The 15,332-nt window shown below is 42.0% G+C and overlaps 1 long non-coding RNA gene across 1 annotated transcript in view; it reads right to left on the reverse strand.

Annotated features, from left to right (window-relative positions):
* Positions 1–927: 927 nt before the first annotated feature.
* The window catches only part of LOC149871920 (uncharacterized), a 40,676-nt gene continuing 26,271 nt past the window's right edge, over positions 928–15,332 (reverse strand). The window contains exons 2-3 of the long non-coding RNA XR_016440563.1: positions 6,436–6,548; positions 928–1,298 (exon numbers count right to left, since the gene is read on the reverse strand). This is a non-coding gene — a long non-coding RNA (uncharacterized LOC149871920). The remainder of the gene's footprint in view (positions 1,299–6,435; positions 6,549–15,332) is intronic.

A 15,332-nucleotide genomic window follows, 5' to 3' on the forward strand; every position in this document is an offset into this window, starting at 1 on the left:
TGTACGGCCCAAGATGCCTATTAAACTTTACTTCTGCTTAGAGGTGGGGAGGTGGGGGGGAGTCCTTGGTAAATCCAGATTAGAACTGCTCTGATAAATGCTGAGCTGGGTATGGCGGTTGGTTAGCATCTGGAGCACAGATTCCCCACCATGCAGTGCTCCCCTGCTTCTCTGATCCCAGAATTCACTGCAGTCTCTGCTTCAGGCTTTCTGTTTTCCATCTCTCATGTAAATGAATGGTCATCTGGTTCCATCTGGGATGCAAATGAGACCTAGGGCAGTTGTTTCACTCTTGTCACCCTTATCTGGAGGGTTTTAGGTGTGTCTCTCACTGCATCTTAATCAGTTTTGTTTAGGTGGGAGGGGGGATTCTTTGTGAGTCAGACAGGCTGCGTCCTGTGTCAGGGTTCCCCAACAACATGGAGCTAAGAGGTAACACCCTTGCTAATTTTTTCAAAGACTTTCCCCAGGATAGAAGTGAGGCTGACCCGACTGTAGTTGCCAGGCTCTTCCTTCCTCCGCTTCTTGAAAATAGGGACCACACTGGCCCTTTTCCAGTCCTCAGGGACTTGGCCCGAGCACCAGGAGTCTTCAAACAGCTGTTTCAATGGCTCTGCAATGACACCAGTCAATTTCCTCAGCACCCATGGATGAAGGTCATCCAGGCCTGCTGACTTGGACACATCTAAGCCCTCCAGGTAATCCTTAACTAGGTCTGAACTAACAGTCAGGGGACTTGCATCCTTCCTGGGCCTCTCTATGCTATTACCCAAGAGCACCCCATTGTCAGCAGACAGGAACACGGAGGCAAAGAACTTGTTAAAGAGTTCTGCCTTCTCTCGTGCGTCCGTCACCAACTGCCCTGCCCTGCCCTGCCTCGTAGGGGTCCAATGTTATCCCAAGACTTCTTCTTGCCACCTATATACTTGAAGGACTTTTTGTTATCCTTAATCCCAGAAGCTAATCTAAGCTTCAGTGCTGCTTTAGCCTCCCTTACCAAATCCCTACAAGCTCGGGTCAGGGAGGTATACTCCTCCTTTGTCCCTTCCCCCTGCTTCCACCGCCAGTACGCTTTTTTCTTTGCCCTCAGGCCAGCCTGGATATCTGCGCTCAGCCATGAAGTTTTTCTTGGACCCTTTTCCTGCCTTCCTGCACAGTGGAATTGCCATAGATAAATGATAAAATCAGTATGCTTACACAGGTATTGTTAAAAAAAACTGTGTCAGAATTGGGCAGTGTTTTACTCCATAGTTGAGGCTGATCCATTAACTTTAAAGGCTTCCCTTTTTCGTAACTACCTGAAAATGACAAAAATGTCAGCAAAAAAATATTAAAAGAAAGTTTCTTCTACTAACATATTTTTTATAAATCAGCCTGAGGCTAAAAAAAGGAACTTTATTAACTAGCCATGTAGATTTTCTGCTTGTCATCTATAAGCTTCCCATTTTAAATCTCACCTGTAATAATGCACATGATACACACCCAAGGCAGTCACCCACTAGAGAAGGAACTCTACTAACTTTTTAGGATAAAACATAAGCCTGGCCACCAGTCTTCCCCTAAAAGCAACATCACTTTAGAAATTAACATCAACGGAGTTTAGAATGTTGCCACATTGCACTGGACAAACACAGAAAGGTATTATAATATAATGAGATCTTGTGAAATGCACCTAGGCTTGAATTCCTTTGTGCTTGGCCTCCAAACTGGAGGCACAATTACTGAAACCACACTGCATATATAACATAAGTCAATATATTCAAGATGGGGTACCTGAGTGAAATGCAATGGCCTGTGGTAGAAGAGTCAGATAAAATGTTCTAAACCATTCCTTCTCTCTTAAAAGCTATGAATCTACTAACAAATCTTTTGCTTATTCAGATTTTGGACATGTGCATTCCATTATGGCAACTATATGAGCAAATGCATTTACAAAATTCAGGATCAATGAAAAACAGTACAAAGGTTTATTCAAAGTGATAATTTTGCAAAGCTCTACAACTTTTATAAATGATCAAATATCACAAAGAATTATTTTTTACTGTAAAAAAAAATCTAAGCACCCTGAAACTCAAAAATATATTTACATCTTAATTCTGGTACAATCTGAACTCAGCATTTCTCAAATTTTCCTCCTAACTCAGGCAACCCACATGACAGACTGAGACAAGTATGATTAGTACCCTATATTATGGTATTTAATCAGCATCTGGGCTTAGTGGCTGGCTTTGAGCTCTTCATGCAAAGGTTTGGAGAGACTACTATGGCACAATGGGTGCCTATGCACATGCTCGGTGGGGGGGGAGGGCAGGGGTGCATTTTAATTACAGCAACTCTCAGGAGCTGCTCTAATTAACACACCACAGCATCTTATTTATTCAGCATCCCACATTTCAAAATGGCAGTGGGGGCACTTTAACTAAACTCATTTGACAAGCTTTAGTTAAAGTGCCCCCCACCACTACTTTGAAATGTGGGATGCTGAATACATGAGACACTGCAGCATGCAGACTGAGTTTGCTCCAACGTGTTCTAATTAGAATACTTTGGAGCATGTGTATAGGCACCCAATGTGTTTCCCTTGTCAGGGAGGAGGGGAGGGAGCACACCCTAGTCCTGACAAAGGCGTGGAGACATTAGAAAAACCATTTGAGAAGCTTCAGCAGCATGGAAACTATTTTTAGGCAACTTCTTCCCTAAATTAGTCTCCAACCTAAATTTACCATGTCCTTGTTCTGCAGTATATACTGGGGGGACCTAATTAGTATATCCTTGGATTAGGGCAATCCTAACAAAGTCCAAACTCTTGAACTCAGGAGTGGAGGAATGGGGTTGCCTTTTTTCTCTCCCTGAGAACATGAATCTATGTTCTGTGCCGTCCCATCTCCCTTCAAGAAACAAAAGAGAGGGAAACATAGATCCACCATAGTGACTAGAAGAGAAAATGCCAAGTTGTATTAACCTCCAAATGAATTTCTTACAAAAGCCCACTGGAAGACTAAGGTAAAATGCAAGAAAAAAAGGTTAGTTCCTTTTGAAACCCCCATATAGAAACCAAAAAAAGATGAAGATGATCATCTTGCTATAAGAGTCTTTTTAATTATCCCATAGAACCCCCTAACAGGAATATAGTTTTCTACGGGCTAGCTCATAGAGCCTATAGAAATAAAACAATTCCCGGCTAAATTCTACTGCTTTTTAGAATAATATCTGGTAAAACTTACGATGTTCTTTATAACCCCACTGGTTTTTCTTGTCAGTTTGATGGAATATTTCTGAAAAGGGCCAGAAGCTTATCAAGAGACCTGCACGTCTCCAATCACTCTACAAATGAGGAAACTATGTAGAGACCAATCTAGCCTCTGAGTAAAAACTTCAGGATCTGACGAATTGCTGTATTAAGATTATGTTTTATGTTGCAGACAAGCTTGCCTCCCATAGTCAATTTTAGTTCATACATTTAGAAATCTATGTTTATTTAGACAGGTATTTGACGTAACTTATTGGCCCCCCAAACAGTACATCTCAGCAAAATGTAATTGCCCCATTTGCTGGCATTTATTTTTAAAAATGAACACTGAAAAGAACAGTAAACAAAAGCAAAGGAATGCGTGAGCTACACAAAGAATGACTGACCCTCACAATGAAGAGAGCATTCTAATGTAATGCATCAAGTATGAGGAATTTTACTGGTGGTTGGTTACAGCCATATAATGCCTATATAAGCTGTTCTACAGTAGAAATAATTTTTTACTATATCACATATTTTATTCCTTTTTTCTGTTGGTCATTTACTTCTCTGTCTCCTGGAACTCTTTAAATAATATTGCTAGCAAAACCAGCCAGAAAAGCTGCTCCACGGAACACTGGAGAATTTATAAGCTGTTTACCCTCCTATCCCTGGAGCCACTGCCACTGGAAGCAAAATCCAGACATTTGCAGCTCAACACCAGGAATGACAGGATAATCTCATCAGTGGTCAAGGCTTAAGCCAGTGACCACAAGCACAGGACATCAGACAGATGATGAGCTATAATTGCTAACTCTATTTCATTTTAGAATGAACAGTGCTTTTAGAATTTTATTTTTTGTACGTTGCCACCCTGGGGTACAGTTCAAAGAGAGTCATGCACATTCATAACCCAGACTGAAACGTACTCTGTCCCTACCATAAGTGTAGTTCAGACAGTAATGGACAACTCCTGAAAGATTGTTTGGTCCAGAAAACTGGTATCCGCAAGTTTAAATATTGATCTCAATAGCTGAAGAACTGCTGTATAATTTGTCACATTACAAGGAGCCCCATAAGACTTGTGACTTTATTTCAGTGAGGCCAAAATCTTATGTGTACATGTTTTTGTAGTATCCCAACAGTTCTGCATCCAGATAGAAACTGAAAATGAGGAATCATAATAAAATATAAAATGGAAAATAATAGAGTCATCCTTATATTTTCAAACTTTGGTAAAGGTTATTTCTAGCTAACTGTTTTGCCCAATCCTCATGGTACTGGCTGTATGTTTTTTTCTAGCTAGAACACATGGATTCTGAGCAAAATGCAAATGTTTTTTTCAAAATCATTATTAAGATGGCTGGCAGGCCTTTGGCATGTGTATTCTCAGTGTACTTCTTCCTATATGTGATACAGCACAAGGAAAGGGATCAAAGGAAGCTTAGAAATAACAATAGATCCTTCTTGCCACAGAAAAGCATGAGATAGATTCTGGGTTAAAAAAGTTTCAGATTTATGAGTTAAAATACTGGCCCCATAGAAATCAATGGCAAAAGGCTTACTGACTTCAGTGGGGGTAAGATTTCTCAAACAGTGAACTTTGAGAAAAAAAAACAGATCTAATAGGAGAAGCTGGCCAGTCTTTTACACTGATGAGCAACTGTCCTCCCCATGTCTTAAATGGTCTGATGTTTATCTGAAGTGTATTTACAAAGAAGCTGAGTTTATCGTTTATTTGGAAATGTTTAAATTATTGCACCAAAGGAAATGACCCTAATGTACAGGGTAACAATTTAGCTCAGTTAGCGAAAGAAGAAGTCCTTGCTGGAATCCCATGACAGTGGGAATGCCCAGAGGAATAAGAGGCAATTAACCAAAGTCTAGGAAATTACTCTGTGACAGGCACACTAGCAAAGATTAAAACTCCAGATGAAAACTCATTTTGCATGTCAGGGTGCAGACACAAGAAAAAATGACTATGGAGTAATTTACCCCAAGCTTTATGTCACTATAAATGTATCCTGCACTGACTCAATCTCTGAACCTGGCTGCTTGAAGTAGGCACTATTAAAGAATCTGGCCACTAGGGGTTGGGGTGCTGATTTGCACTGAGCAAACTGGACATCCTGAAGTGAAATGAGCAATGGTACATTCTTTTTATGATCCTGTAACTTTTTCTGATGTAAATTTATTTTTGTCTTTACGTAACCTTACACCAGTGGACAGCATTTCCTCCAGAGTAAGTGCTGTGCATCGTTTATCCGCTCCATTTTTCCTTAAGAGTAAATGGAGACTACTCCAGAGTAAATGTGTTGTGTGCCTGCACTCAGAATGTGTCTTAGAAAAGAATATTTCCAAATGTATAACTAGCAGAAGCTCAGCCCAGAGGTAATACCTTCCAGAAAATTATTCCATACAGGATGCAGAAGTACATCCTATTACCACTGTGCACTCAAATGATAATTGTGAGTTAAGGGTTATGATTAGGAACCTACTCGAATCACAGTTTTGCATTTTACATGGAAACCATCATTTCAGGTGGTTTCTGAAGAAAGTGGCATTCCCTGTGACTTCTCAGAATCACTAGAGGGGGAAAAAAAACTTACCAAAAATAAAATGCTGGCTCCCCAGTGAGACCCAGCAGTTCTCAAGGCTGCCAGTACACAGAAAGGAAGCCATAATGGCAGCTGCCCCCTTCTTCCTCCCCTCTGACCAAGACAGCTGCCCATCGTGCAGCCTTGCCCCATTCTGCCAATCAGTGGAGGTCTGTGGTTCTGCCCCTTCCACCGCATGAACAGCAGCCCTCTCAGTCAATCAGCAGTAAGGGGCAGGGCCACCTGAAGGGCAGTCCTTTGAGCCAATCAGTGGCATGAGGAGGCCTCACCATGAAAAACCACAAAAGTGGTAGCAGGCACAGCAACTGACCCACCAAATCGCCTACCTGCCTCCTCAATTTTGGTATGTCCCTAGCTATGATTAACTAGAAGGAAAAGGTCAAGTTGAATAAAATCTATTGATGTTTACTCATGATACTGATGAGATGATCTGAATAACCAGAGTAAGAGAATTTATGTTACAATATGCTCACAATGAATCATGTGCTGGATACTGTGGAGATCAGGTGACCTATTTGACTCTTAAAAGATACCATATTGACTTAGGTGCATTAAGATATACAAAAATAACACAAAAGGTCATCTTACCTCTTGTATGTTCAAACATTCAAGTGCAGCAATAGAGAACCCAGGCAGAAGAGAGGATTAACTTCATCTTGAAGTATTTTCCAGATGAATTGGATAGTCCTCACTACTGAAATCTAGGAAAGGTAATAAATATGTGCTTACTGTATCCAGTTTTTCTGTCCAGATGAACAGACTGTCCTCTAGCACCTAATGATAGGCAGAAACAACTGTCTTTATCACTGTTAATCACATTTTTCGTCCTTAGGCATTAATTATGATGATTCACTGATTTATGAGCATAATACATTTTGGCAGTCAAACAAATGGATCTCAGTTTGGTAACTTCAGTCATCTCTGGAGTTACCAATGATTTCCCTATCTACTGGAAGACTGCCATCATATTAAGGGATTGCCACTGCCACTACAGGCGAAGTTACTAGATGCCCATGCTCAGTCATACATTGTTGCTTATTCACACAGTGACAATAGCATGCACGGCTGGGAGCTCCCTCAGAAGAGCTGCCAAATTAAGCCATTTGCAGTGTAAAACAGCGAGGAGTTTTATTAATCAAGAACAATGCTACATATTCTTAAGTACCATCTCCTGCAATATCATCTATTAAATATGTGCATCCAGACATCAGTGTTTTTTAGAGCACTCCTCTAATATGCATGACACTTTCAGACAAATAAAATGGGCATGTCTGCATCTCAAAATAATTATCTGAAGGCCCTATCCTGCAAAGACTAACAAGAATGGTGTCATGTACCCAAGTAGAACCATTTTAGGACTGAAGTATAAATTAGGCACAGTACAGTATAGAAAAATAAACAGATAATAAAGGAGGATGGCAATATAAGGATTATAGCACTGAAATAACAGGAGACACATTTCATTTTATGTATACAGGTTGCTGATTTCTCCTTGTAACTTGGACTTTCTGAAATCAGGCCAATTGGAGTTGCAGCTAGCAAGGGATGTGAAGGGTTTCTACAAGTATGTTGGTAGCAAGAGGAGGATGAGGAAAAGTGTGGGTCCCTTACTGAATGGGGGAGGCAACCTTGTAACAGAGGACGCAGAAAAAGGTGAAGTGCTCAGTGCATTTTTTGCCTCAGTCTTCACAGGCAAGGTCAGCTCCCAGACTACTGCACCAAGCAGCACAGTTTGGGGAGGTGAGTAGCCAACAGTGGCAAAGTGACAACTCTTGGCAAGTTGTCAGGTATTTGCCACAATTTAGTTGGTCTAATACAAGATATCACCTCTACCACAAGTTCTGGTTCCCTCAGCAAGTTTGCAGATGACACGAAGATGGGGGAAGTAGTAGATAAGCTGGAGGGTAGTGCTAGGGTTCAGAGTGACCTAGACAAATTGGAGGATTGGGACAAAAGAAATCTCATGGGGTTCAACAAGGACAAGTGCAAAGTCCTGCACTTAGGACAGAACAATCCCATGCACGAGTACAGGCTGGGGGCTGCCTGGCTGGGCAGCAGCTCTGCAGAAAAGGACCTGGGGGTTACAGTGGATATGAATATGAGTCAACTGTGTGCCCCTGTTGTCAAGAAAGCTAATAGCATACTGGGCTGCACTGGTAGGTTTACTGCCAGCAAGTCAAGGGAAGTGATTATTCCCCTCTGTTCAGCACTGGTGAGGCCACATCTGGAGTACTGTGTTCAGTTTTGGGCACCCCATTATGAAAAGGATGTGGACAAATTGGAGAGAGTCCAGCAGAGGGCAACAAAAATGGGGGGGGAGGGGCAGAGGCACATGACTTCTAAGCCTGGTCTTATTTAGTCTGCAGAAGAAAAGACTGAGGTGGGGGAAGGGTTTTGATAGCAGCTTTCAACTACCTGAAGGGTGGTTCCAAAGAGGATGGAGCTAGACTGCTCTCAGTGGTGGCAGATGACAAAAAAGGAGCAACAGTTTTAAGTTGCAGCAAGGAAAGTTTAGGTTAGGTATTAGGAAGAATTTTTTCATTAGGAGGGTTGTAAAACACAGGAACAGGTTACCTAGAGAGGTGGTGGTAACACTCTTGGAGGTTTTTAAGGCCTGGCTAGATAAAGTTTTGGCTGGGATGATCTAGTTGGGCTGGTCCTGCTTTGAACAGGGGGTTGGACTAGATGATCGCCCAAGGCCCCTTCCAACCCTAATTTTCTATGATTCTATGAATGCAGATGTCAGTTTCAGTGAAAACTAGTTAATATTAATATGTCCTTAAAAAAAGGTTCTTCCTATATGAACTCCCAGACAATTGGGTTTGAAATACTGGCCTCTGACAATTTAACAAAGCAGTACTGTCATTACTTACCATGGCTACCTTCCTATTAACTATGGTGCTTAGTCTATTTATCTCATAATTTATTTGCAATGTATATTATTCAGTCCCTTTTACTAGACCATCAAAGTTTCAGTGTAACTGCATGGTACAAAAAAACTAAGCAGAACAGTTCTGTTTTGTTTTTGTTATTGACATCAGACTAACTGCCTGTGATATCTGCCAAAGCAGCATATCCAAAAAAACTCAAAATGCGATAGAAATTAACAGTAAGGAGACATGCCAGCAAGATCTGGCATAAGTACAGAGAAGCTGAAATTCAGCTGCAGATTTTATATAAGACGGGGTATTTTTTTCAGAATTTAAATTGATGGTTTCAGAGCATTAGACTAAGTATATAAATGCCTTCCTAATGGGGCCATACAGGAATAATCTTTCTCCTTCTTCTGAAAAGAGTTTAATGAAAGTGTGATTGGGATGATAGAGAGACTGTCAATGACAGAAGCTGAAGTTGGCAATTTGTGCATAGGTCGTATTTCATGGAGCAGCTGCAAAGCTAGCTTCCTGACACGACTCTGCCAATTAGGTTAACTGAGCTCCCCAGAGGCAAGAGCCCTACTGATACAAACATCAAGCACAGGGGGAAAAAAAATCAACATATTTTAAAACCATGGCGAACACCCCCCCCCCAACTAAGACTAGACCAATTTGTCTGAAAAACCCAGAATTGCATTTTGAGGAAATGTGGGTCTAGACCCACATCCACATTTCTACACCAGAGACCAGCTCTGCTAAATGCTGTATAAACAAGTTCAAGGTTACAGTGGTAAACAGCCTGCTAGGGGACTACAAGTCACAAAACTAAAGGCTGCTCTCAGAAGCATTCTCTCTCTCGCTCGGTCTCTCTGCCCCCCTTCCCAGTACTTGCCACATCTAGTTTAAGGAATAAGGAGATAAAGGGAAGCCCAGACGAGTACAGCAGTGAAGCAGATACCTAGAAATAGCTGGGTAATTGTATGTTTTGCTTTTAAAAGAGTTCAATTGCGCATAGCCCAAAAGGATATCCTTTTGAATCTAACCTTGGCAAGGTAACTTTGAGTCTTCAAAGAAAGCAGCTACAAACTAAAATCAACTTCTCAAGTTTATAAAACCATAATTAGTTTGATCTGACTCCAGGTTAAAATGCTGCTAATATCCACAATGTAATTTTTTAATTTTTTCAGATGCTTGTAAAATGTGTATATAGTAAGGCCATATACTGCCCTCGATTTATGCCCCAACTCTTATTGATGTCAGTTCCCATCACAGGGTTCTGCACATAGTTTGAGGGCAGTACATGGCTCTAACAAAGTAAAACAAATACTCAAACCTCTCTACTTATTGAAACTCAACTAAGCAACTTATCAAAATGTAAACATGCAACAATCAAGGGGAACAAAGGCTTGATTCAGCCCTCTCTAACAGTTGTTATACACACAATGTCTTTACAGTGTATATCAGAGTCTCTAGAAGTGCAAAGCAATTAGAAAGCAGCTTCTCCATCTCAGCAAAAAACACATAAATTAGCCATGGTCTCATGTCTCCCTACCTCTCAAAAGAAGAGAACTCATAGCTGTTAGCAGCTCAAATCTCATCAGAAGAGTTAGATCACATTTTAGGTGTCTAATACATGCAGTTAATGAGGCCAAAAAAGGTAAGTTATGGCACTGACATTTAGCAAACTTCTGCTAAGATTTTTACACTAATATAATTAAATACCTTATTTGCATTCAATAATCAGATTGGTGGACTAGAAACACTATCTTCTTGGCTTTAGTAAGTCTCTCCCAGTTACTTGCTAGAAACCTTTGAAATATGCAAGCTAGTCTCTCTGGGCCTCTATTGAGCCATCTTTAAAAATGGAGAATTCTTGTCCTTCCTCACTTTATAAGGAGAATTTGAGTTGATTTATGTTCACAAACAGCTACGAGATCTTGAGATTGAGAGAGGATTAAACACATTAAAGGCTGCAGGGTGCTCAACTATTGTAGTCATGAAGGTTATAATAAGTTAGTACACAGGCTAAAAGGTAAAAGGTATCTATTATTCTTTTCCTATATTAAATGAAGGCAGTTGTATATGTTTTCCCTTTAATACAGCAACAACTGGACACGTAACAGAAATTGGATGGAAGTTGACAAAAATTTTAGCTTTCTTTCACACTAAAAACTAAATCATTCTAAATGAGGATGTGTGTGAGGTATTGCAGGCCAACAGACCCATAAATAATCCTGCAAAGGCATCAATACTTACACTAAACTTTTATGCAGTTACTGAAAAATGATACAGTATCATGCAGTAAAGCAAAGGACCAAAGGACCCAACGGCCCCAGAGTCGGGCTTTCAGGTTTTATCCAAAGCCTGCTGAAACCAAAGGGGATGAGGGCTCCATCCTAAATTTTGTGAACGGTACCTGGTGCATCTCAAGGGAAAAAAGCATATTCTGTCACTTATATCATCCCCTGCCAGACAGTGTAACCAGCTGCCTTTTTCAGCAACAAGCAGCAGTTAAATAATAAAGCTGATTACACCCTTTCCTACTCAACTCCTTTCTCTGCATCTGCTATGACAAGAGCACACAGGAAGTGCTACAACAAAGAAGAAAGCAATTTAATAGGAGAGGCAGGAAAACCCCTATGTCTTCACAGGAAATGCATGCTTAGGAGACAGTATATGAAGGGAGAGGGAGGAAGAGAAAGTTTTCCCCACATATCTTGGAATTTAGTATGTGACATTCATCCATTAACTTAAGAGGAAAGAGAACTTGAGATGATATAGTCCAACAGGAAAGATAGAGAGCGCCCCTTCTCAAAATGGGTTATAGTCTTGTGGTCAGGACAACTGTTCTGGGAGGTGGATATGAGACTTGAATCCCATCAGGATATAAAGGGGATTTGACCTGGGTCTTCCATTTCCTGGGAAAGTGCTCTCACCCATAGACCATTATATAAAAGTAGGTAAAATGAGCTGCTGCCCACACTACCATTTTAAAAGAAACCCATGGAAAATAAACCTTTTTAGGGAGCCTGAACATGTATATTAGGTGAGAACAACTACTAGGGGACTTAGACAGAGAAAGGTCTACTTATATACTTACTTATACACGCACTCCCAGAGGGACAGGGGGATTCATGCCCCCCAGATCTGTGCACAGGGTAGGCATGGGCTGTGCATTGCAAGCTCCCATCCTGCTGCCCTCCCCCAGGGCCTCCGCAGCCCAATGTGTGCAACCTGGTGTGGCAGAGCAGAGTGCAGCCACGCAGGAAAGCTGCTTGGCCCTGTGATCTCCACACTGCCCTCGTGACACTTCCCCTGTTCAAGCAGATGCAGGGGGGCATGGTACATGGTTGCACGCAGGGGATGTCGTCAGGGCAGCACAGAACTTGTAGCGGCGAGCACTTTCCTGCATGGCTGCAATCTGTCCTGCAGTGCCAGGTCATACACGCTGAGCTGCGGAGGCCAGGGGGGAGGGCAGCATGGCAGGAGCCCGAGCCCGCAACGTGCAGGCTGTTCCTGCCCTCACCCCACACACAGATCTAGGGGCCATGTGCCCCCTAGACTCCCCCAGCAGGGAGCCGGCCCCACCATCCCACCCCCTGGATGAGCTGGCCATGGACCCATCCCACTTCCCACTGGCGCCCTGTGGCCATGCATTGCGGCCCCGGGCCCCAAGCCCCATGCACTCGCAGCTCTAGCCCCAGCCCCAGCCCTACCCAACTCCTTCCCTCCCTATGGGGGCCTCAATTTCCCCGCACCCCCACTTACCTACAGGAGCTGCTTTCCAGGCTGCCTGGCTGTCATGTGCACATGGTGCCCCCTGCCTGACCACTCTCCTCCTGCTCCCTTCTAGTCCTCTGCAGGATCCAACTCTGCCAGCCTGCAGAGGGCTTGTTGCAAAACTGCAAAATCTGTGGGTTTCTCTGCTAAAATGAGAAATCCACGTTTTACTCCAGTAAGGGGGGAAATCCATGTCTATTCCATTTTTACATGGGAAATGGAAATCCTGGATCCCTGGTTATAACACACTCCCCAGAAAAGAAAATAATCAGTTTTAAATGACTAGTTAAGTATCTCTTAGCTTGCCTTGCTCAACATTGTTTATGTGACCTCATGCATTAGATGTGCCTCTCTGAGCCTGCCCCATGGCTTCTCATTCTATAATAAACAAAACAAAGAAAAGAAAACCAAAACCATCCCAATCTCTTCATGACATTTTGCACAAGGTGCATCTGATTCCTGGAAAATGCAGCTTTCAATGTTCTTGGCGCACACAGTAGCCACCAGCTTGGGATGTGTGTTTGTTCGCCGATAAATTAGTGTAATTATTTCAATGTGTTTTATAAAAGTACACAGTGTGTCCCTTCTGAGGGTCCTCTCTCAAAGATATATTGTACTTGGAATTCTTCCTATTTTGGTTGCAGTATCAGTCAAAAGTGAAACACAGAGAAACAACATTCTTTCATTTAGGCAACTGGGCAACTGGTTACTTACTACTTCAGATTTTTGGCAGCTGTGCTCATTTAATAGATTTGACAGTATTTCACTACTATGCATGGATCTGGATGCTAAATGGCTCTGATGGCACACTCTCTCTAAGATGCATGGCTAAACACAATGACAAGGTTCAGCTTTCTAGTTCTGTCTCAGAAAAAGATTTGACTCCTGTCCCAAGAAGCTGAAGCAGAGAAAAGAGCCTCCATTTCCAATAGAATTAGATTTAGTTGGTAGGTGCCATAAACTGGCTTGCAAAAGGCACGTAAGTTATGGGACAGGATCTGGCTAAGGCAGCTTCCTGAAATGAAATGTTCAGAACAGTTAGACCCTGTCTCCAATCACTGCTACATTTTGTCCACATTAAGAAAAGCAGCACAGCTTAAAAGTGATTAATGTGATCTGTGTCCACACTACAATTTTTTAACTGCATAACAATTCTCTGTAAGAAGTATATTGAAACCACCTGTGAGGAGCCCATTTTGATGAAACTGAAACTTTTTGCAGAAACATACCAGTGTCAACAAAGCTTGTTGGGAAAGTTTCAGCCGAGAAATGAAGTAAGGGGAGAGAACCAACTCTAGAATTGGCAATGAGTCTCCTCACCTGGTGCAGGAGATCAAGGTTTAATCATCTGCTCTGAAACAGGCAGAGCAGGACTTAAACCTGTATCTCCCATATCCCAAGAAAAGCCCGAACTCCCTAAGGAACTGCTGGGCTATTGGCTCTTCTGGAATGGAACTCCCATGTTTAAAAAAAATCAAAAGGATTTGAGTTCATCTTAGTGAAGTACTGGAAGAATTCCTGATTGCAAAAGTTTATCATAAGATGGGATAATTGTTTCACACTCAGCTCTATTCTTGAACATCATGCTGACTGTAGTTCATCGTAAAGCAGAGATAAAGCAATGTAGGCATTTCTGAAGAATTAGTCCATTTCTTCATGTAAACCTACACTGCAATGCTAATAAAATAAAACCCCATTCATCCAGTCTATGCAGGTAGATCCCTAAACCCACATGAAAACCAAAAGCTGTTGTAATCTGATAGTGACAAGAATACTGTAAAACCAATCCCAGCATCAGCCACAACTGCTTTTCAACAGCACTCTCTTTATTGCAATCTAGTAAAAACACAAGCAATCCTAGCTGCTTGCTTTTGGGTGCAAGTTCTGTCACACAGACAAAGTAACAGTATACCAATTAAGTAGAGATGAATGAAGACTTAGCTAATTCATACAACTTTTTGAGATCATAAAGTGTCCAAACCACAAATAACAATTTTCTTGGTTCTATTAATTGTTTGAAAGTATTCAATCAATGTTTTCTAAAAATAATTCTCAGACTGTAGAATGAATTTGATCAAAAAGCCTAAGGCTGAATCAGTTCAGTCATTGCAGGTTAGTCTAAGCTGCAGAGATTAAACTGAGAAACAACTGGACAGACATGTACTTTTGATTTTGGAAATGCAGCCACATACCTAAAGTGGCTCAGGCCAGAAGCTGGGGGGCACTAAAGCATGGCCCTCTGGCATGTAGCCAGCCTGGGATGTGTGTTTACTTCCTTTTCCTGCTGTCCCTGAGGTCTCTGGGAGTTGCAGTCCACAATCACAGCAGCAGGACTCTGCAGGGTGGCTCATCACTTCTTCCTGTTTCCAGGTGCCTCTGGGATTTGTCATCCACAGTCATAGCCAGTAGTAAATTTTACTACTGTAAATTTACAGTAGTAATTTTTAGTAAATTAGCAGGGTAGGGCATCCCTGTACTCAGGAAAAGTGAAGTTTAACCCCTGTCCCTGGCCTCAGAACCCAGACAGGGTTTGCCTAGGTGGGGGGGGCAGTCCCTGCCTTTCCCCCACCCCCAAACTCTTCTCTGCTGGAGGAGACAGTCCAGCCTAGCCCAGCCCAGGGCAAAGGATGCTGGGGGGGCTGTGATTTAACTTGAACCTGGAACAGGTTTGGGGACAGAAATTTCATAAACCAGTTTGAGCCAAATCAGTTAAGTCTGATACTACATTCAACCAGGTTTATCTTAAACCAGTTTCAGTCATTTTGAAACTAGTTTATGTGCGCTGAACTTCTATTCTGTTACAGGTTTCTACTCACTTAAACCAGTTTA

This window comes from Crocodylus siamensis, chromosome 2, assembly GCF_052110815.1.
Source record: "Crocodylus siamensis isolate JL-2025a chromosome 2, ASM5211081v1, whole genome shotgun sequence".
NCBI lineage: Eukaryota > Metazoa > Chordata > Crocodylia > Crocodylidae > Crocodylus > Crocodylus siamensis.